Below are 23,105 nucleotides of genomic sequence, written 5' to 3' on the forward strand. Positions count from 1 at the left end.
CCCGACTCAAGGTTCAACGTGACATTGTGACATACAAAAGAGGAACTCCCCGTCGGGGAATCGAACCCCGGTCTTCCACGTGACAGGCGGAGATACTGTCCACCACTGAAATCCATCCCACTTATCCTCATCAACGGACTGTATTCCCCACCCGTTACCAGCATGGGGACATTCCAACCCAAGATGGGAACACACTGGACCGGGGACACAGCAACATAGTAGGTGGCACAGACACAGCTTCACATTGCCCCCACTTTTAGACCCGACTGAAAAAGGACTCTCTTGCTTGGCGCTAACATGATGACCATTAGCATGTTAGCATTTAAGCTAATTTACTCATGTCTCAAGGCAAATAGACACATGGCATGATGTGGGGACACTATGGGACTGCCTTAACACTTTTGGACCTTGAGGCTGTCTTGATAGTTTTTTTTTTTTTTACCCCGGACACAGTCTCTTTGAGAGGAGGCTGCGGTCCATCAGGACCAAAACCTCACGCCACAAAAACAAGTTTCTTCCTGTCTGCTGTCAGCCTCATCAACAAGGCCCGGAACCCCCCCTGACACTGTTCACACCCCACCTCTGCCTCACCCTGCCACTTTGACACTCTATATGCGTTAAATTAACGCTCAGTTTGGACTCTTAGGAAAAACAATCAGACTGCACTTTCGGAGTAACAAACAAAAAACAGACTGCGTACATATATTTATACTGCATTCTGTATATTTTGTATTTTCATTTTTTAATAGATGTGTCTGCACCTACTTCACCAAAACAAATCCCCAGTCGAGGTCAGCAGGCCCCGTCTCCACTGTAAACAGTGTGGACTGGGCTCTGCTTCCCTTTTCGGAGGCGCCGGACGGTTTGCCAGAACCCCTTCGAGGCCGACCGAAAGTCGTGCTCCATGGCCTCACCGAATTCCTCCCACACCCGAGTTTTTGCCTGGACAACCGCCGAAGCCGCGAACCGTTTGGCCTGACAGCTGCTTCCGGAGTCCCACAAGCCATCAATGCTGGATAGGACTCCTTCTTCAGCTTGACGGCGGCCCTGACTTCTGGTGTCCACCATCGGGTTCGGGGCCTGCAGCCACGACTGGCACCGACGGCCTTGCAGCTGCAACTCCGGTCAGCCGCCTCAGCAATGGAGGCACGGAATATGGCCCATTCGGACTCAATATCCCGGTCCTCCCCCGGGATGCAGGTGAAGCTCTGCCAGAGGTGAGAGTTGAAGACTCGACGAACGGGAGACTCTGCCAGACGTTCCCAGCACACCCTCACTACTCATTTGGGTCTACCAGGTCTGTATCACCAAAAGATGTGGGGCTCGAACCCACGACCCTGATATTAAGAGTCTCATGCTCTCCCGACTGAGCTAACCGGACCTTTTTCGGCCAGGATATCACTTTTTAATTATTTTTTTAATTGATGTGGACTTCTTGATGTTTAATCAATTCCACAGCCAACCTAGTTTCTCAGGGAAAAAATTGTGATGCGTAATGCAAGCCAGGTGATGTTCATCTAGCGAGCAGACATTCTTGTGGGGGACAAGCTCAACAGTAGGAATGTTAAGAGAACTGACCAGTCCGCTATCAATGAAGTTCTCGTCCGCCCCAGAGTCAATTAATGCTGTGGTAGGAGAAGCTTCCCCCGCCCAGGATATCGTACCTTCCACCTGAAGTCGGCCCACCAAAGCGGATGACGCAGCCGGTGTGGTTGGAGCGGGCAGTGCCAGCAGCTGGGGAATATCCCTGGCGGAGGAAGAGCGTTGGCGTGCTGGGCGAACTGGACAGCGGGAAATTGTGTGTAGGACTCCCACAGTACAGGCGTCGAGAGGGAAAGTGGGAGCGTGAGGTCGACAGACGGATCGGCGCAGCCTCGGCAGTAATGCGGTCGCTGTAACGGACCGTCGTGGTTAAAAAAGCTCTCAATTTACCGGTCGATCTATGTTCCCACCCTCACCTATGGTCATGAGCTTTGGGTCATGACCGAAAGAATGACATCTCGGATACAGGCGGCTGAAATGAGTTTCCTCCGTAAGGTAGCTGGACTCACCCTAAGAGATAGGGTGAGGAGCTCAGTCATCCGGGAGGGCTCAGAGTAGAGCCGCTTCTCCTTCACATCGAGAGGAGTCAGTTGAGGTAGCTCGGGCATCTAGTCCGGATGCCTCCCGGACGCCTCCCTGGTGAGGTGTTCCGGGCATACCCAGCCGGGAAAAGGCCCCGGGGCAGACCTAGGACACGCTGGAGGGATTATGTCTCACAGCTGGCCTGGGAACACCTTGGTGTCCTCCCGGTGGAGCTGGAGGAGGTGGCCGGGGACCGGGAAATCTTGGCTTCCCTACTAAGACTGCTGCCCCCCGCGACCTGGACCTGGATAAGTGGAGGAAAATGGATGGATGGATGGACTTGTATACTAAAATGAGATGGAGATAATTGCAATATTTGTCGGAATAGTTCTGGAACAAATGGTGGAAGGAGTATCTGACCAACATTGCTCTGAGACAAAGATGGCATACGCCAAGAAGAAACATGCAAGTTGGAGATGTGGTGATCGTCAAAGAGGAGGAGGTTCCCCGAAACGAACGGAAACTGGCTGGGATTCTTCAAGTCCATAAGAGTGACAATGGACGAGTGAGGACAGTTGCGGTGTTTCGCGATGCTTCAATGTCCCGCAATGGCGTGTGAATGCACTCAAGAGCAATAAATGCATCGAGAACAGCAGTAAAGGAAGCGTGAACTCTTTACTGGACCAGGTCAGCTAAGTAACAAAGACAATACATCTGCAAGATCTTCAAAGGACACGTAAAGAGCACAGCCATAGCAGAGGATGGTTTCGATCCATCGACCTCTGGGTTATGGGCCCAGCACGCTACCGCTGCGCCACTCTGCTGCCGACATCTGTACAAGTACCCTGCTTTGTGCGGCTCCTTTTGAGTGTCCTCTGTTGTCAGTGAACCTCACAAGGTCACAGTTTTTTTTTCCTGATCAGGGCACCGTTTTAGGTTGGGTGGATGAGTGATCGAAGGCGCCAGATTAAGGTTCCTTACGCTCAGGAGGCTCTGGTTGAAATCCCACAGCTGTCATTTTCCTGGTCAGCTTCATTATCCACGCCTGGAATGATTTGGCAGCAAAAGACTGTCAGATTGTAAAAGACACCTGAACACCGTGAGAAGAAGATTAAGAGAGGTTTTGTTCTAATGAGAAAGGTTTGTTTAACCGGACTGGTTGTTGCAACCGCAACCCGACTCAAGGTTCAACGTGACATTGTGACATACAAAAGAGGAACTCCCCGTCGGGGAATCGAACCCCGGTCTTCCACGTGACAGGCGGAGAGACTGTCCACTATACTAACGAGGACTGCTGCTGAGTTGATGTGGTGTCGATTGGCCAAAGGGTAATTCAGAATAGGCTCATGGCCCATGACCGTTTTCATGGTAGCTGGAGACTTTAACCACTGAAATCCATCCCACTTATCCTCATCAACGGACTGTATTCCCCACCCGTTACCAGCATGGGGACATTCCAACCCAAGATGGGAACACACTGGACCGGGGACACAGCAACATAGTAGGTGGCACAGACACAGCTTCACATTGCCCCCACTTTTAGACCCGACTGAAAAAGGACTCTCTTGCTTGGCGCTAACATGATGACCATTAGCATGTTAGCATTTAAGCTAATTTACTCATGTCTCAAGGCAAATAGACACATGGCATGATGTGGGGACACTATGGGACTGCCTTAACACTTTTGGACCTTGAGGCTGTCTTGATAGTTTTTTTTTTTTTTTACCCCGGACACAGTCTCTTTGAGAGGAGGCTGCGGTCCATCAGGACCAAAACCTCACGCCACAAAAACAAGTTTCTTCCTGTCTGCTGTCAGCCTCATCAACAAGGCCCGGAACCCCCCCTGACACTGTTCACACCCCACCTCTGCCTCACCCTGCCACTTTGACACTCTATATGCGTTAAATTAACGCTCAGTTTGGACTCTTAGGAAAAACAATCAGACTGCACTTTCGGAATAACAAACAAAAAACAGACTGCGTACATATATTTATACTGCATTCTGTATATTTTGTATTTTCATTTTTTAATAGATGTGTCTGCACCTACTTCACCAAAACAAATCCCCAGTCGAGGTCAGCAGGCCCCGTCTCCACTGTAAACAGTGTGGACTGGGCTCTGCTTCCCTTTTCGGAGGCGCCGGACGGTTTGCCAGAACCCCTTCGAGGCCGACCGAAAGTCGTGCTCCATGGCCTCACCGAATTCCTCCCACACCCGAGTTTTTGCCTGGACAACCGCCGAAGCCGCGAACCGTTTGGCCTGACAGTACCTGTCAGCTGCTTCCGGAGTCCCACAAGCCATCAATGCTGGATAGGACTCCTTCTTCAGCTTGACGGCGGCCCTGACTTCTGGTGTCCACCATCGGGTTCGGGGCCTGCAGCCACGACTGGCACCGACGGCCTTGCAGCTGCAACTCCGGTCAGCCGCCTCAGCAATGGAGGCACGGAATATGGCCCATTCGGACTCAATATCCCGGTCCTCCCCCGGGATGCAGGTGAAGCTCTGCCAGAGGTGAGAGTTGAAGACTCGACGAACGGGAGACTCTGCCAGACGTTCCCAGCACACCCTCACTACTCATTTGGGTCTACCAGGTCTGTATCACCAAAAGATGTGGGGCTCGAACCCACGACCCTGATATTAAGAGTCTCATGCTCTCCCGACTGAGCTAACCGGACCTTTTTCGGCCAGGATATCACTTTTTAATTATTTTTTTAATTGATGTGGACTTCTTGATGTTTAATCAATTCCACAGCCAACCTAGTTTCTCAGGGAAAAAATTGTGATGCGTAATGCATGCCAGGTGATGTTCATCTAGCGAGCAGACATTCTTGTGGGGGACAAGCTCAACAGTAGGAATGTTAAGAGAACTGACCAGTCCGCTATCAATGAAGTTCTCGTCCGCCCCAGAGTCAATTAATGCTGTGGTAGGAGAAGCTTCCCCCGCCCAGGATATCGTACCTTCCACCTGAAGTCGGCCCACCAAAGCGGATGACGCAGCCGGTGTGGTTGGAGCGGACAGTGCCAGCAGCTGGGGAATATCCCTGGCGGAGGAAGAGCGTTGGCATGCTGGGCGAACTGGACAGCGGGAAATTGTGTGTAGGACTCCCACAGTACAGGCGTAGAGAGGGAAAGTGGGAGCGTGAGGTCGACAGACGGATCGGCGCAGCCTCGGCAGTAATGCGGTCGCTGTAACGGACCGTTGTGGTTAAAAAAGCTCTCAATTTACCGGTCGATCTATGTTCCCACCCTCACCTATGGTCATGAGCTTTGGGTCATGACCGAAAGAATGACATCTCGGATACAGGCGGCTGAAATGAGTTTCCTCCGTAAGGTAGCTGGACTCACCCTAAGAGATAGGGTGAGGAGCTCAGTCATCCGGGAGGGCTCAGAGTAGAGCCGCTTCTCCTTCACATCGAGAGGAGTCAGTTGAGGTAGCTCGGGCATCTAGTCCGGATGCCTCCCGGACGCCTCCCTGGTGAGGTGTTCCGGGCATACCCAGCCGGGAAAAGGCCCCGGGGCAGACCTAGGACACGCTGGAGGGATTATGTCTCACAGCTGGCCTGGGAACACCTTGGTGTCCTCCCGGTGGAGCTGGAGGAGGTGGCCGGGGACCGGGAAATCTTGGCTTCCCTACTAAGACTGCTGCCCCCCGCGACCTGGACCTGGATAAGTGGAGGAAAATGGATGGATGGATGGACTTGTATACTAAAATGAGATGGAGATAATTGCAATATTTGTCGGAATAGTTCTGGAACAAATGGTGGAAGGAGTATCTGACCAACATTGCTCTGAGACAAAGATGGCATACGCCAAGAAGAAACATGCAAGTTGGAGATGTGGTGATCGTCAAAGAGGAGGAGGTTCCCCGAAACGAACGGAAACTGGCTGGGATTCTTCAAGTCCATAAGAGTGACAATGGACGAGTGAGGACAGTTGCGGTGTTTCGCGATGCTTCAATGTCCCGCAATGGCGTGTGAATGCACTCAAGAGCAATAAATGCATCGAGAACAGCAGTAAAGGAAGCGTGAACTCTTTACTGGACCAGGTCAGCTAAGTAACAAAGACAATACATCTGCAAGCTCTTCAAAGGACACGTAAAGAGCACAGCCATAGCAGAGGATGGTTTCGATCCATCGACCTCTGGGTTATGGGCCCAGCACGCTACCGCTGCGCCACTCTGCTGCCGACATCTGTACAAGTACCCTGCTTTGTGCGGCTCCTTTTGAGTGTCCTCTGTTGTCAGTGAACCTCACAAGGTCACAGTTTTTTTTTCCTGATCAGGGCACCGTTTTAGGTTGGGTGGATGAGTGATCGAAGGCGCCAGATTAAGGTTCCTTACGCTCAGGAGGCTCTGGTTGAAATCCCACAGCTGGCATTTTCCTGGTCAGCTTCATTATCCACGCCTGGAATGATTTGGCAGCAAAAGACTGTCAGATTGTAAAAGACACCTGAACACCGTGAGAAGAAGATTAAGAGAGGTTTTGTTCTAATGAGAAAGGTTTGTTTAACCGGACTGGTTGTTGCAACCGCAACCCGACTCAAGGTTCAACGTGACATTGTGACATACAAAAGAGGAACTCCCCATCGGGGAATCGAACCACGGTCTTCCACGTGACAGGCGGAGATACTGTCCACTATACTAACGAGGACTGCTGCTGAGTTGATGTGGTGTCGATTGGCCAAAGGGTAATTCAGAATAGGCTCGTGGCCCATGACCGTTTTCATGGTAGCTGGAGACTTTAACCACTGAAATCCATCCCGCTTATCCTCATCAACGGACTGTATTCCCCACCCGTTACCAGCATGGGGACATTCCAACCCAAGATGGGGACACACTGGACCGGGGACACAGCAACATAGTAGGTGGCACAGACACAGCTTCACATTGCCCCCACTTTTAGACCCGACTGAAAAAGGACTCTCTTGCTTGGCGCTAACATGATGACCATTAGCATGTTAGCATTTAAGCTAATTTACTCATGTCTCAAGGCAAATAGACACATGGCATGATGTGGGGACACTATGGGACTGCCTTAACACTTTTGGACCTTGAGGCTGTCTTGATAGTTTTGTTTTTTTACCCCAGACACAGTCTCTTTGAGAGGAGGCTGCGGTCCATCAGGACCAAAACCTCACGCCGCAAAAACAGTTTCTTCCTGTCTGCTGTCAGCCTCATCAACAAGGCCCGGAACCCCCCCTGACACTGTTCACACCCCACCTCTGCCTCACCCTGCCACTTTGACACTCTATATGCGTTAAATTAAAGCTCAGTTTGGACTCTTAGGAAAAACAATCAGACTGCACTTTCGGAATAACAAACAAAAAACAGACTGCGTACATATATTTATACTGCATTCTGTATATTTTGTATTTTCATTTTTTAATAGATGTGTCTGCACCTACTTCACCAAAACAAATCCCCAGTCGAGGTCAGCAGGCCCCGTCTCCACTGTAAACGGTGTGGACTGGGCTCTGCTTCCCTTTTCGGAGGCGCCGGACGGTTTGCCAGAACCCCTTCGAGGCCGACCGAAAGTCGTGCTCCATGGCCTCACCGAATTCCTCCCACACCCGAGTTTTTGCTTGGACAACCGCCGAAGCCGCGAACCGTTTGGCCTGACAGTACCTGTCAGCTGCTTCCGGAGTCCCACAAGCCATCAATGCTGGATAGGACTCCTTCTTCAGCTTGACGGCGGCCCTGACTTCTGGTGTCCACCATCGGGTTCGGGGCCTGCCGCCACGACTGGCACCGACGGCCTTGCAGCTGCAACTCCGGTCAGCCGCCTCAGCAATGGAGGCACGGAATATGGCCCATTCGGACTCAATATCCCGGTCCTCCCCCGGGATGCAGGTGAAGCTCTGCCAGAGGTGAGAGTTGAAGACTCGACGAACGGGAGACTCTGCCAGACGTTCCCAGCACACCCTCACTACTCATTTGGGTCTACCAGGTCTGTATCACCAAAAGATGTGGGGCTCGAACCCACGACCCTGATATTAAGAGTCTCATGCTCTCCCGACTGAGCTAACCGGACCTTTTTCGGCCAGGATATCACTTTTTAATTATTTTTTTAATTGATGTGGACTTCTTGATGTTTAATCAATTCCACAGCCAACCTAGTTTCTCAGGGAAAAAAGGAGCGAGAGGTTCAGTCATAGCTGAGAACTTTGGAAGTGTAGTCATCTTAACCCTCCCGTTATGTTCATTTGTCAGGAACAGCCATGATGTTCCCGGGTCAGTTTGCATGCTTATTTATCTGAAAGATGTCCAAAACCAAAAAAAAATCCCCACAAGCATTGTTAGTTATTCACTACTAACTCCATTACTAACTATTCTAACAATGTTTAGTGCAATGGTGTAACTTACCGCTCACAGGTAATGGTTTAATTAAAAAAATGGATTCAAGCACCTTCTGGCGTAATGGGATCCACAACAATCACGTCAGCTGTGGATGCAACGTCAATTCGTTCTTGAAGGGCAAGTGACAAAAAGAAGTACATGGTTCAGAAATCAGCTGCCAAAGTTTCACTGACCAAGCACCCAGGCACTGCTGGGATTTGAACCCAGGATCTCCTGTTTACTAGACAGGCACTTTGACCAGCTTAGCCACAGTGCCAGCAGTGCAGCTGGCACCAACACAAAAACAGTTCGCCAATGGGGAAAAATGTACATACAAGCGAGGGAGTCCAAAGTCCAACACATGTGTGAATTGAGAGTCCCTGGGTGGGATCGAACCACCAACCTCTCAGTTAACAGCCAAACGTGCTGAGCAATTGTGCGACAGAGACTACAACAGCATGACTGCAGTCAGGTTTCACAAAGTGCTGTCCACCTTAACTCTCGGGTGGTCCGGTCTGTTACGTTTCAGGTGTCATTCTGAATACTGCACTTTCGCAGGAAAAGAGCCTTTGTACTTTTTCAACATGAGCTCTAAAGAAAGGTATAAGCTGAGATATACTGCATTGGCCGGGAATCGGACCCGGGCCTCCCGCTTGGCAAGCGAGAATTCTACCACTGAACCACATTGTGAAACACTGTCGGAGAACAAATTAAATTGTCGAGTGGATGTGCCTCTGCAAAGTGGTGCTGAATAACAAAACATCACAACACACGCAAGGGATGCCAGGGGAGGCCGAGTACTAACAGAGCTGAGCGAGAGGGCATACGAAAAAAATTAGTGACCTTTTGGTGGTTTCCCGACAGCACCAAGGATATGGTGCACGTCTGATGCGTAATGCATGCCAGGTGATGTTCATCTAGCGAGCAGACATTCTTGTGGGGGACAAGCTCAACAGTAGGAATGTTAAGAGAACTGACCAGTCCGCTATCAATGAAGTTCTCGTCCACCCCAGAGTCAATTAATGCTGTGGTAGGAGAAGCTTCCCCCGCCCAGGGTATCGTACCTTCCACCTGAAGTCGGCCCACCAAAGCGGATGACGCAGCCGGTGTGGTTGGAGCGGGCAGTGCCAGCAGCTGGGGAATATCCCTGGCGGAGGAAGAGCGTTGGCGTGCTGGGCGAACTGGACAGCGGGAAATTGTGTGTAGGACTCCCACAGTACAGGCGTAGAGAGGGAAAGTGGGAGCGTGAGGTCGACAGACGGATCGGCGCAGCCTCGGCAGTAATGCGGTCGCTGTAACGGACCGTCGTGGTTAAAAAAGCTCCCAATTTACCGGTCGATCTATGTTCCCACCCTCACCTATGGTCATGAGCTTTGGGTCATGACCGAAATAATGACATCTCGGATACAGGCGGCTGAAATGAGTTTCCTCCGTAGGGTAGCTGGACTCACCCTAAGAGATAGGGTGAGGAGCTCAGTCATCCGGGAGGGCTCAGAGTAGAGCCGCTTCTCCTTCACATCGAGAGGAGTCAGTTGAGGTAGCTCGGGCATCTAGTCCGGATGCCTCCCGGACGCCTCCCTGGTGAGGTGTTGCGGGCATACCCAGCCGGGAAAAGGCCCCGGGGCAGACCTAGGACACGCTGGAGGGATTATGTCTCACAGCTGGCCTGGGAACACCTTGGTGTCCTCCCGGTGGAGCTGGAGGAGGTGGCCGGGGACCGGGAAATCTTGGCTTCCCTACTAAGACTGCTGCCCCCCGCGACCTGGACCTGGATAAGTGGAGGAAAATGGATGGATGGATGGACTTGTATACTAAAATGAGATGGAGATAATTGCAATATTTGTCGGAATAGTTCTGGAACAAATGGTGGAAGGAGTATCTGACCAACATTGCTCTGAGACAAAGATGGCATACGCCAAGAAGAAACATGCAAGTTGGAGATGTGGTGATCGTCAAAGAGGAGGAGGTTCCCCGAAACGAACGGAAACTGGCTGGGATTCTTCAAGTCCATAAGAGTGACAATGGACGAGTGAGGACAGTTGCGGTGTTTCGCGATGCTTCAATGTCCCGCAATGGCGTGTGAATGCACTCAAGAGCAATAAATGCATCGAGAACAGCAGTAAAGGAAGCGTGAACTCTTTACTGGACCAGGTCAGCTAAGTAACAAAGACAATACATCTGCAAGCTCTTCAAAGGACACGTAAAGAGCACAGCCATAGCAGAGGATGGTTTCGATCCATCGACCTGTGGGTTATGGGCCCAGCACGCTACCGCTGCGCCACTCTGCTGCCGACATCTGTACAAGTACCCTGCTTTGTGCGGCTCCTTTTGAGTGTCCTCTGTTGTCAGTGAACCTCACAAGGTCACCGTTTTTTTTTCCTGATCAGGGCACCGTTTTAGGTTGGGTGGATGAGTGATCGAAGGCGCCAGATTAAGGTTCCTTACGCTCAGGAGGCTCTGGTTGAAATCCCACAGCTGGCATTTTCCTGGTCAGCTTCATTATCCACGCCTGGAATGATTTGGCAGCAAAAGACTGTCAGATTGTAAAAGACACCTGAACACCGTGAGAAGAAGATTAAGAGAGGTTTTGTTCTAATGAGAAAGGTTTGTTTAACCGGACTGGTTGTTGCAACCGCAACCCGACTCAAGGTTCAACGTGACATTGTGACATACAAAAGAGGAACTCCCCATCGGGGAATCGAACCACGGTCTTCCACGTGACAGGCGGAGATACTGTCCACTATACTAACGAGGACTGCTGCTGAGTTGATGTGGTGTCGATTGGCCAAAGGGTAATTCAGAATAGGCTCGTGGCCCATGACCGTTTTCATGGTAGCTGGAGACTTTAACCACTGAAATCCATCCCGCTTATCCTCATCAACGGACTGTATTCCCCACCCGTTACCAGCATGGGGACATTCCAACCCAAGATGGGAACACACTGGACCAGGGACACAGCAACATAGTAGGTGGCACAGACACAGCTTCACATTGCCCCCACTTTTAGACCCGACTGAAAAAGGACTCTCTTGCTTGGCGCTAACATGATGACCATTAGCATGTTAGCATTTAAGCTAATTTACTCATGTCTCAAGGCAAATAGACACATGGCATGATGTGGGGACACTATGGGACTGCCTTAACACTTTTGGACCTTGAGGCTGTCTTGATAGTTTTTTTTTTTTTTTACCCCGGACACAGTCTCTTTGAGAGGAGGCTGCGGTCCATCAGGACCAAAACCTCACGCCACAAAAACAAGTTTGTTCCTGTCTGCTGTCAGCCTCATCAACAAGGCCCGGAACCCCCCCTGACACTGTTCACACCCCACCTCTGCCTCACCCTGCCACTTTGACACTCTATATGCGTTAAATTAACGCTCAGTTTGGACTCTTAGGAAAAACAATCAGACTGCACTTTCGGAATAACAAACAAAAACAGACTGCGTACATATATTTATACTGCATTCTGTATATTTTGTATTTTCATTTTTTAATAGATGTGTCTGCACCTACTTCACCAAAACAAATCCCCAGTCGAGGTCAGGAGGCCCCGTCTCCACTGTAAACAGTGTGGACTGGGCTCTGCTTCCCTTTTCGGAGGCGCCGGACGGTTTGCCAGAACCCCTTCGAGGCCGACCGAAAGTCGTGCTCCATGGCCTCACCGAATTCCTCCCACACCCGAGTTTTTGCCTGGACAACCGCCGAAGCCGCGAACCGTTTGGCCTGACAATACCTGTCAGCTGCTTCCGGAGTCCCACAAGCCATCAATGCTGGATAGGACTCCTTCTTCAGCTTGACGGCGGCCCTGACTTCTGGTGTCCACCATCGGGTTCGGGGCCTGCCGCCACGACTGGCACCGACGGCCTTGCAGCTGCAACTCCGGTCAGCCGCCTCAGCAATGGAGGCACGGAATATGGCCCATTCGGACTCAATATCCCGGTCCTCCCCCGGGATGCAGGTGAAGCTCTGCCAGAGGTGAGAGTTGAAGACTCGACGAACGGGAGACTCTGCCAGACGTTCCCAGCACACCCTCACTACTCATTTGGGTCTACCAGGTCTGTATCACCAAAAGATGTGGGGCTCGAACCCACGACCCTGATATTAAGAGTCTCATGCTCTCCCGACTGAGCTAACCGGACCTTTTTCGGCCAGGATATCACTTTTTAATTATTTTTTTAATTGATGTGGACTTCTTGATGTTTAATCAATTCCACAGCCAACCTAGTTTCTCAGGAAAAAAAGGAGCGAGAGGTTCAGTCATAGCTGAGAACTTTGGAAGTGTAGTCATCTTAACCCTCCCGTTATGTTCATTTGTCAGGAACAGCCATGATGTTCCCGGGTCAGTTTGCATGCTTATTTATCTGAAAGATGTCCAAAACCAAAAAAAAATCCCCACAAGCATTGTTAGTTATTCACTACTAACTCCATTACTAACTATTCTAACAATGTTTAGTGCAATGGTGTAACTTACCGCTCACAGGTAATGGTTTAATTAAAAAAATGGATTCAAGCACCTTCTGGCGTAATGGGATCCACAACAATCACGTCAGCTGTGGATGCAACGTCAATTCGTTCTTGAAGGGCAAGTGACAAAAAGAAGTACATGGTTCAGAAATCAGCTGCCAAAGTTTCACTGACCAAGCACCGCTGGGATTTGAACCCAGGATCTCCTGTTTACTAGACAGGCACTTTGACCAGCTTAGCCACAGTGCCAGCAGTGCATCTGGCACCAACACAAAAACAGTTCGCCAATGGGGAAAAATGTTCATACAAGGGAGGGAGTCCAAAGTCCAACAATTGTGTGAATTGAGAGTCCCTGGGTGGGATCGAACCACCAACCTCTCAGTTAACAGCCAAACGTGCTGAGCAATTGCGCGACAGAGACTACAACAGCATGACTGCAGTCAGGTTTCACAAAGTGCTGTCCACCTTAACTCTCGGGTGGTCCGGTCTGTTACGTTTCAGGTGTCAGTCTGAATACTGCACTTTCGCAGGAAAAGAGCCTTTGTACTTTTTCAACATGAGCTCTAAAGAAAGGTATAAGCTGAGATATACTGCATTGGCCGGGAATCGGACCCGGGCCTCCCGCTTGGCAAGCGAGAATTCTACCACTGAACCACCATTGCCACATTGGGAAACACTGTCGGAGAACAAATTAAATTGTCGAGTGGATGTGCCTCTGCAAAGTGGCGCTGAATGACAAAACATCACAACACACGCAAGGGATGCCAGGGGAGGCCGAGTACTAACAGAGCTGAGCGAGAGGGCATAAGAAAAAAATTAGTGACCTTGTGGTGGTTTCCCGACAGCACCAAGGATATGGTGCACGTCTGATGCGTAATGCATGCCAGGTGATGTTCATCTAGCGAGCAGACATTCTTGTGGGGGACAAGCTCAACAGTAGGAATGTTAAGAGAACTGACCAGTCCGCTATCAATGAAGTTCTCGTCCGCCCCAGAGTCAATTAATGCTGTGGTAGGAGAAGCTTCCCCCGCCCAGGATATCGTACCTTCCACCTGAAGTCGGCCCACCAAAGCGGATGACGCAGCCGGTGTGGTTGGGGCGGGCAGTGCCAGCAGCTGGGGAATATCCCTGGCGGAGGAAGAGCGTTGGCGTGCTGGGCGAACTGGACAGCGGGAAATTGTGTGTAGGACTCCCACAGTATAGGCGTAGAGAGGGAAAGTGGGAGCGTGAGGTCGACAGACGGATCGGCGCAGCCTCGGCAGTAATGCGGTCGCTGTAACGGACCGTCGTGGTTAAAAAAGCTCTCAATTTACCGGTCAATCTATGTTCCCACCCTCACCTATGGTCATGAGCTTTGGGTCATGACCGAAAGAATGACATCTCGGATACAGGCGGCTGAAATGAGTTTCCTCCGTAGGGTAGCTGGACTCACCCTAAGAGATAGGGTGAGGAGCTCAGTCATCCGGGAGGGCTCAGAGTAGAGCCGCTTCTCCTTCACATCGAGAGGAGTCAGTTGAGGTAGCTCGGGCATCTAGTCCGGATGCCTCCCGGACGCCTCCCTGGTGAGGTGTTCCGGGCATACCCAGCCGGGAAAAGGCCCCGGGGCAGACCTAGGACACGCTGGAGGGATTATGTCTCACAGCTGGCCTGGGAACACCTTGGTGTCCTCCCGGTGGAGCTGGAGGAGGTGGCCGGGGACCGGGAAATCTTGGCTTCCCTACTAAGACTGCTGCCCCCCGCGACCTGGACCTGGATAAGTGGAGGAAAATGGATGGATGGATGGACTTGTATACTAAAATGAGATGGAGATAATTGCAATATTTGTCGGAATAGTTCTGGAACAAATGGTGGAAGGAGTATCTGACCAACATTGCTCTGAGACAAAGATGGCATACGCCAAGAAGAAACATGCAAGTTGGAGATGTGGTGATCGTCAAAGAGGAGGAGGTTCCCCGAAACGAACGGAAACTGGCTGGGATTCTTCAAGTCCATAAGAGTGACAATGGACGAGTGAGGACAGTTGCGGTGTTTCGCGATGCTTCAATGTCCCGCAATGGCGTGTGAATGCACTCAAGAGCAATAAATGCATCGAGAACAGCAGTAAAGGAAGCGTGAACTCTTTACTGGACCAGGTCAGCTAAGTAACAAAGACAATACATCTGCAAGCTCTTCAAAGGACACGTAAAGAGCACAGCCATAGCAGAGGATGGTTTCGATCCATCGACCTCTGGGTTATGGGCCCAGCACGCTACCGCTGCGCCACTCTGCTGCCGACATCTGTACAAGTACCCTGCTTTGTGCGGCTCCTTTTGAGTGTCCTCTGTTGTCAGTGAACCTCACAAGGTCACAGGTTTTTTTTCCTGATCAGGGCACCGCTTTAGGTTGGGTGGATGAGTGATCGAAGGCGCCAGATTAAGGTTCCTTACGCTCAGGAGGCTCTGGTTGAAATCCCACAGCTGGCATTTTCCTGGTCAGCTTCATTATCCACGCCTGGAATGATTTGGCAGCAAAAGACTGTCAGATTGTAAAAGACACCTGAACACCGTGAGAAGAAGATTAAGAGAGGTTTTGTTCTAATGAGAAAGGTTTGTTTAACCGGACTGGTTGTTGCAACCGCAACCCGACTCAAGGTTCAACGTGACATTGTGACATACAAAAGAGGAACTCCCCGTCGGGGAATCGAACCCCGGTCTTCCACGTGACAGGCGGAGATACTGTCCACTATACTAACGAGGACTGCTGCTGAGTTGATGTGGTGTCGATTGGCCAAAGGGTAATTCAGAATAGGCTCGTGCCCATGACCGTTTTCATGGTAGCTGGAGACTTTAACCACTGAAATCCATCCCGCTTATCCTCATCAACGGACTGTATTCCCCACCCGTTACCAGCATGGGGACATTCCAACCCAAGATGGGAACACACTGGACCAGGGACACAGCAACATAGTAGGTGGCACAGACACAGCTTCACATTGCCCCCACTTTTAGACCCGACTGAAAAAGGACTCTCTTGCTTGGCGCTAACATGATGACCATTAGCATGTTAGCATTTAAGCTAATTTACTCATGTCTCAAGGCAAATAGACACATGGCATGATGTGGGGACACTATGGGACTGCCTTAACACTTTTGGACCTTGATGCTGTCTTGATAGTTTTTTTTTTTACCCCGGACACAGTCTCTTTGAGAGGAGGCTGCGGTCCATCAGGACCAAAACCTCACGCCACAAAAACAGTTTCTTCCTGTCTGCTGTCAGCCTCATCAACAAGGCCCGGAACCCCCCCTGACACTGTTCACACCCCACCTCTGCCTCACCCTGCCACTTTGACACTCTATATGCGTTAAATTAACGCTCAGTTTGGACTCTTAGGAAAAACAATCAGACTGCACTTTCGGAATAACAAACAAAAAACAGACTGCGTACATATATTTATACTGCATTCTGTATATTTTGTATTTTCATTTTTTAATAGATGTGTCTGCACCTACTTCACCAAAACAAATCCCCAGTCGAGGTCAGCAGGCCCCGTCTCCACTGTAAACAGTGTGGACTGGGCTCTGCTTCCCTTTTCGGAGGCGCCGGACGGTTTGCCAGAACCCCTTCGAGGCCGACCGAAAGTCGTGCTCCATGGCCTCACCGAATTCCTCCCACACCCGAGTTTTTGCCTGGACAACCGCCGAAGCCGCGAACCGTTTGGCCTGACAGTACCTGTCAGCTGCTTCCGGAGTCCCACAAGCCATCAATGCTGGATAGGACTCCTTCTTCAGCTTGACGGCGGCCCTGACTTCTGGTGTCCACCATCGGGTTCGGGGCCTGCAGCCACGACTGGCACCGACGGCCTTGCAGCTGCAACTCCGGTCAGCCGCCTCAGCAATGGAGGCACGGAATATGGCCCATTCGGACTCAATATCCCGGTCCTCCCCCGGGATGCAGGTGAAGCTCTGCCAGAGGTGAGAGTTGAAGACTCGACGAACGGGAGACTCTGCCAGACGTTCCCAGCACACCCTCACTACTCATTTGGGTCTACCAGGTCTGTATCACCAAAAGATGTGGGGCTCGAACCCACGACCCTGATATTAAGAGTCTCATGCTCTCCCGACTGAGCTAACCGGACCTTTTTCGGCCAGGATATCACTTTTTAATTATTTTTTTAATTGATGTGGACTTCTTGATGTTTAATCAATTCCACAGCCAACCTAGTTTCTCAGGGAAAAAATTGTGATGCGTAATGCATGCCAGGTGATGTTCATCTAGCGAGCAGACATTCTTGTGGGGACAAGCTCAACAGTAGGAATGTTAAGAGAACTGACCAGTCCGCTATCAATGAAGTTCTCGTCCGCCCCAGAGTCAATTAATGCTGTGGTAGGAGAAGCTTCCCCCGCCCAGGATATCGTACCTTCCACCTGAAGTCGGCCCACCAAAGCGGATGACGCAGCCGGTGTGGTTGGAGCGGGCAGTGCCAGCAGCTGGGGAATATCCCTGGTGGAGGAATAGCGTTGGCGTGCTGGGCGAACTGGACAGCGGGAAATTGTGTGTAGGACTCCCACAGTACAGGCGTCGAGAGGGAAAGTGGGAGCGTGAGGTCGACAGACGGATCGGCGCAGCCTCGGCAGTAATGCGGTCGCTGTAACGGACCGTCGTGGTTAAAAAAGCTCTCAATTTACCGGTCGATCTATGTTCCCACCCTCACCTATGGTCATGAGCTTTGGGTCATGACCGAAAGAATGACATCTCGGATACAGGCGGCTGAAATGAGTTTCCTCCGTAAGGTAGCTGGACTCACCCTAAGAGATAGGGTGAGGAGCTCAGTCATCCGGGAGGGCTCAGAGTAGAGCCGCTTCTCCTTCACATCGAGAGGAGTCAGTTGAGGTAGCTCGGGCATCTAGTCCGGATGCCTCCCGGACGCCTCCCTGGTGAGGTGTTCCGGGCATACCCAGCCGGGAAAAGGCCCCGGGGCAGACCTAGGACACGCTGGAGGGATTATGTCTCACAGCTGGCCTGGGAACACCTTGGTGTCCTCCCGGTGGAGCTGGAGGAGGTGGCCGGGGACCGGGAAATCTTGGCTTCCCTACTAAGACTGCTGCCCCCCGCGACCTGGACCTGGATAAGTGGAGGAAAATGGATGGATGGATGGACTTGTATACTAAAATGAGATGGAGATAATTGCAATATTTGTCGGAATAGTTCTGGAACAAATGGTGGAAGGAGTATCTGACCAACATTGCTCTGAGACAAAGATGGCATACGCCAAGAAGAAACATGCAAGTTGGAGATGTGGTGATCGTCAAAGAGGAGGAGGTTCCCCGAAACGAACGGAAACTGGCTGGGATTCTTCAAGTCCATAAGAGTGACAATGGACGAGTGAGGACAGTTGCGGTGTTTCGCGATGCTTCAATGTCCCGCAATGGCGTGTGAATGCACTCAAGAGCAATAAATGCATCGAGAACAGCAGTAAAGGAAGCGTGAACTCTTTACTGGACCAGGTCAGCTAAGTAACAAAGACAATACATCTGCAAGCTCTTCAAAGGACACGTAAAGAGCACAGCCATAGCAGAGGATGGTTTCGATCCATCGACCTCTGGGTTATGGGCCCAGCACGCTACCGCTGCGCCACTCTGCTGCCGACATCTGTACAAGTACCCTGCTTTGTGCGGCTCCTTTTGAGTGTCCTCTGTTGTCAGTGAACCTCACAAGGTCACAGGTTTTTTTTCCTGATCAGGGCACCGCTTTAGGTTGGGTGGATGAGTGATCGAAGGCGCCAGATTAAGGTTCCTTACGCTCAGGAGGCTCTGGTTGAAATCCCACAGCTGGCATTTTCCTGGTCAGCTTCATTATCCACGCCTGGAATGATTTGGCAGCAAAAGACTGTCAGATTGTAAAAGACACCTGAACACCGTGAGAAGAAGATTAAGAGAGGTTTTGTTCTAATGAGAAAGGTTTGTTTAACCGGACTGGTTGTTGCAACCGCAACCCGACTCAAGGTTCAACGTGACATTGTGACATACAAAAGAGGAACTCCCCGTCGGGGAATCGAACCCCGGTCTTCCACGTGACAGGCGGAGATACTGTCCACTATACTAACGAGGACTGCTGCTGAGTTGATGTGGTGTCGATTGGCCAAAGGGTAATTCAGAATAGGCTCGTGCCCATGACCGTTTTCATGGTAGCTGGAGACTTTAACCACTGAAATCCATCCCGCTTATCCTCATCAACGGACTGTATTCCCCACCCGTTACCAGCATGGGGACATTCCAACCCAAGATGGGAACACACTGGACCAGGGACACAGCAACATAGTAGGTGGCACAGACACAGCTTCACATTGCCCCCACTTTTAGACCCGACTGAAAAAGGACTCTCTTGCTTGGCGCTAACATGATGACCATTAGCATGTTAGCATTTAAGCTAATTTACTCATGTCTCAAGGCAAATAGACACATGGCATGATGTGGGGACACTATGGGACTGCCTTAACACTTTTGGACCTTGATGCTGTCTTGATAGTTTTTTTTTTTACCCCGGACACAGTCTCTTTGAGAGGAGGCTGCGGTCCATCAGGACCAAAACCTCACGCCACAAAAACAGTTTCTTCCTGTCTGCTGTCAGCCTCATCAACAAGGCCCGGAACCCCCCCTGACACTGTTCACACCCCACCTCTGCCTCACCCTGCCACTTTGACACTCTATATGCGTTAAATTAACGCTCAGTTTGGACTCTTAGGAAAAACAATCAGACTGCACTTTCGGAATAACAAACAAAAAACAGACTGCGTACATATATTTATACTGCATTCTGTATATTTTGTATTTTCATTTTTTAATAGATGTGTCTGCACCTACTTCACCAAAACAAATCCCCAGTCGAGGTCAGCAGGCCCCGTCTCCACTGTAAACAGTGTGGACTGGGCTCTGCTTCCCTTTTCGGAGGCGCCGGACGGTTTGCCAGAACCCCTTCGAGGCCGACCGAAAGTCGTGCTCCATGGCCTCACCGAATTCCTCCCACACCCGAGTTTTTGCCTGGACAACCGCCGAAGCCGCGAACCGTTTGGCCTGACAGTACCTGTCAGCTGCTTCCGGAGTCCCACAAGCCATCAATGCTGGATAGGACTCCTTCTTCAGCTTGACGGCGGCCCTGACTTCTGGTGTCCACCATCGGGTTCGGGGCCTGCAGCCACGACTGGCACCGACGGCCTTGCAGCTGCAACTCCGGTCAGCCGCCTCAGCAATGGAGGCACGGAATATGGCCCATTCGGACTCAATATCCCGGTCCTCCCCCGGGATGCAGGTGAAGCTCTGCCAGAGGTGAGAGTTGAAGACTCGACGAACGGGAGACTCTGCCAGACGTTCCCAGCACACCCTCACTACTCATTTGGGTCTACCAGGTCTGTATCACCAAAAGATGTGGGGCTCGAACCCACGACCCTGATATTAAGAGTCTCATGCTCTCCCGACTGAGCTAACCGGACCTTTTTCGGCCAGGATATCACTTTTTAATTATTTTTTTAATTGATGTGGACTTCTTGATGTTTAATCAATTCCACAGCCAACCTAGTTTCTCAGGGAAAAAATTGTGATGCGTAATGCATGCCAGGTGATGTTCATCTAGCGAGCAGACATTCTTGTGGGGACAAGCTCAACAGTAGGAATGTTAAGAGAACTGACCAGTCCGCTATCAATGAAGTTCTCGTCCGCCCCAGAGTCAATTAATGCTGTGGTAGGAGAAGCTTCCCCCGCCCAGGATATCGTACCTTCCACCTGAAGTCGGCCCACCAAAGCGGATGACGCAGCCGGTGTGGTTGGAGCGGGCAGTGCCAGCAGCTGGGGAATATCCCTGGTGGAGGAATAGCGTTGGCGTGCTGGGCGAACTGGACAGCGGGAAATTGTGTGTAGGACTCCCACAGTACAGGCGTCGAGAGGGAAAGTGGGAGCGTGAGGTCGACAGACGGATCGGCGCAGCCTCGGCAGTAATGCGGTCGCTGTAACGGACCGTCGTGGTTAAAAAAGCTCTCAATTTACCGGTCGATCTATGTTCCCACCCTCACCTATGGTCATGAGCTTTGGGTCATGACCGAAAGAATGACATCTCGGATACAGGCGGCTGAAATGAGTTTCCTCCGTAAGGTAGCTGGACTCACCCTAAGAGATAGGGTGAGGAGCTCAGTCATCCGGGAGGGCTCAGAGTAGAGCCGCTTCTCCTTCACATCGAGAGGAGTCAGTTGAGGTAGCTCGGGCATCTAGTCCGGATGCCTCCCGGACGCCTCCCTGGTGAGGTGTTCCGGGCATACCCAGCCGGGAAAAGGCCCCGGGGCAGACCTAGGACACGCTGGAGGGATTATGTCTCACAGCTGGCCTGGGAACACCTTGGTGTCCTCCCGGTGGAGCTGGAGGAGGTGGCCGGGGACCGGGAAATCTTGGCTTCCCTACTAAGACTGCTGCCCCCCGCGACCTGGACCTGGATAAGTGGAGGAAAATGGATGGATGGATGGACTTGTATACTAAAATGAGATGGAGATAATTGCAATATTTGTCGGAATAGTTCTGGAACAAATGGTGGAAGGAGTATCTGACCAACATTGCTCTCAGACAAAGATGGCATACGCCAAGAAGAAACATGCAAGTTGGAGATGTGGTGATCGTCAAAGAGGAGGAGGTTCCCCGAAACGAACGGAAACTGGCTGGGATTCTTCAAGTCCATAAGAGTGACAATGGACGAGTGAGGACAGTTGCGGTGTTTCGCGATGCTTCAATGTCCCGCAATGGCGTGTGAATGCACTCAAGAGCAATAAATGCATCGAGAACAGCAGTAAAGGAAGCATGAACTCTTTACTGGACCAGGTCAGCTAAGTAACATCTGCAAGCTCTTCAAAGGACACGTGAAGAGCACAGCCATAGCAGAGGATGGTTTCGATCCATCGACCTCTGGGTTATGGGCCCAGCACGCTACCGCTGCGCCACTCTGCTGCCGACATCTGTACAAGTACCCTGCTTTGAGCGGCTCCTTTTGAGTGTCCTCTGTTGTCAGTGAACCTCACAAGGTCACAGTTTTTTTTTCCTGATCAGGGCACCGTTTTAGGTTGGGTGGATGAGTGATCGAAGGCGCCAGATTAAGGTTCCTTACGCTCAGGAGGCTCTGGTTGAAATCCCACAGCTGTCATTTTCCTGGTCAGCTTCATTATCCACGCCTGGAATGATTTGGCAGCAAAAGACTGTCAGATTGTAAAAGACACCTGAACACCGTGAGAAGAAGATTAAGAGAGGTTTTGTTTAACCGGACTGGTTGTTGCAACCGCAACCCGACTCAAGGTTCAACGTGACATTGTGACATACAAAAGAGGAACTCCCCGTCGGGGAATCGAACCCCGGTCTTCCACGTGACAGGCGGAGATACTGTCCACTATACTAACAAGGACTGCTGCTGAGTTGATGTGGTGTCGATTGGCCAAAGGGTAATTCAGAATAGGCTCGTGCCCATGACCGTTTTCATGGTAGCTGGAGACTTTAACCACTGAAATCCATCCCGCTTATCCTCATCAACGGACTGTATTCCCCACCCGTTACCAGCATGGGGACATTCCAACCCAAGATGGGAACACACTGGACCGGGGACACAGCAACATAGTAGGTGGCACAGACACAGCTTCACATTGCCCCCACTTTTAGACCCGACTGAAAAAGGACTCTCTTGCTTGGCGCTAACATGATGACCATTAGCATGTTAGCATTTAAGCTAATTTACTCATGTCTCAAGGCAAATAGACACATGGCATGATGTGGGGACACTATGGGACTGCCTTAACACTTTTGGACCTTGAGGCTGTCTTGATAGTTTTTTTTTTTACCCCGGACACAGTCTCTTTGAGAGGAGTCTGCGGTCCATCAGGACCAAAACCTCACGCCACAAAAACAAGTTTCTTCCTGTCTGCTGTCAGCCTCATCAACAAGGCCCGGAACCCCCCCTGACACTGTTCACACCCCACCTCTGCCTCACCCTGCCACTTTGACACTCTATATGCGTTAAATTAACGCTCAGTTTGGACTCTTAGGAAAAACAATCAGACTGCACTTTCGGAATAACAAACAAAAAACAGACTGCGTACATATACGTATTTATACTGCATTCTGTATATTTTGTATTTTCATTTTTTAATAGATGTGTCTGCACCTACTTCACCAAAACAAATCCCCAGTCGAGGTCAGCAGGCCCCGTCTCCACTGTAAACAGTGTGGACTGGGCTCTGCTTCCCT

At 50.9% G+C, this 23,105-nt stretch overlaps 11 non-coding genes across 11 annotated transcripts; all 11 read right to left on the minus strand.

Moving 5' to 3' along the window:
• Positions 1-2,816: 2,816 nt before the first annotated feature.
• trnam-cau (transfer RNA methionine (anticodon CAU)) lies at positions 2,817-2,888 on the minus strand. Its single transcript has one exon. It is a non-coding gene; the product is annotated as a tRNA-Met (tRNA).
• Positions 2,889-6,174: 3,286 nt separating this feature from the next.
• On the minus strand, positions 6,175-6,246 carry trnam-cau (transfer RNA methionine (anticodon CAU)). The gene has a single exon. It is a non-coding gene; the product is annotated as a tRNA-Met (tRNA).
• A 2,355-nt stretch (positions 6,247-8,601) lies between these two features.
• On the minus strand, positions 8,602-8,675 carry trnat-agu (transfer RNA threonine (anticodon AGU)). Its single transcript has one exon. It is a non-coding gene; the product is annotated as a tRNA-Thr (tRNA).
• A 4,361-nt stretch (positions 8,676-13,036) lies between these two features.
• trnat-agu (transfer RNA threonine (anticodon AGU)) lies at positions 13,037-13,110 on the minus strand. Its single transcript has one exon. It is a non-coding gene; the product is annotated as a tRNA-Thr (tRNA).
• A 342-nt stretch (positions 13,111-13,452) lies between these two features.
• trnag-gcc (transfer RNA glycine (anticodon GCC)) lies at positions 13,453-13,523 on the minus strand. Its single transcript has one exon. It is a non-coding gene; the product is annotated as a tRNA-Gly (tRNA).
• A 1,535-nt stretch (positions 13,524-15,058) lies between these two features.
• On the minus strand, positions 15,059-15,130 carry trnam-cau (transfer RNA methionine (anticodon CAU)). The gene has a single exon. It is a non-coding gene; the product is annotated as a tRNA-Met (tRNA).
• A 395-nt stretch (positions 15,131-15,525) lies between these two features.
• trnad-guc (transfer RNA aspartic acid (anticodon GUC)) lies at positions 15,526-15,597 on the minus strand. The gene has a single exon. It is a non-coding gene; the product is annotated as a tRNA-Asp (tRNA).
• A 2,812-nt stretch (positions 15,598-18,409) lies between these two features.
• Positions 18,410-18,481, minus strand: trnam-cau (transfer RNA methionine (anticodon CAU)). Its single transcript has one exon. It is a non-coding gene; the product is annotated as a tRNA-Met (tRNA).
• A 395-nt stretch (positions 18,482-18,876) lies between these two features.
• Positions 18,877-18,948, minus strand: trnad-guc (transfer RNA aspartic acid (anticodon GUC)). The gene has a single exon. It is a non-coding gene; the product is annotated as a tRNA-Asp (tRNA).
• A 2,801-nt stretch (positions 18,949-21,749) lies between these two features.
• On the minus strand, positions 21,750-21,821 carry trnam-cau (transfer RNA methionine (anticodon CAU)). The gene has a single exon. It is a non-coding gene; the product is annotated as a tRNA-Met (tRNA).
• A 376-nt stretch (positions 21,822-22,197) lies between these two features.
• trnad-guc (transfer RNA aspartic acid (anticodon GUC)) lies at positions 22,198-22,269 on the minus strand. The gene has a single exon. It is a non-coding gene; the product is annotated as a tRNA-Asp (tRNA).
• Positions 22,270-23,105: the final 836 nt, after the last annotated feature.

Source organism: Doryrhamphus excisus, linkage group LG6, assembly GCF_037039965.1.
Source record: "Doryrhamphus excisus strain RoL-2023G ecotype Guam linkage group LG6, RoL_Dexc_Guam_v1.1, whole genome shotgun sequence".
NCBI classification, from domain to species: Eukaryota; Metazoa; Chordata; class Actinopteri; order Syngnathiformes; family Syngnathidae; genus Doryrhamphus; species Doryrhamphus excisus.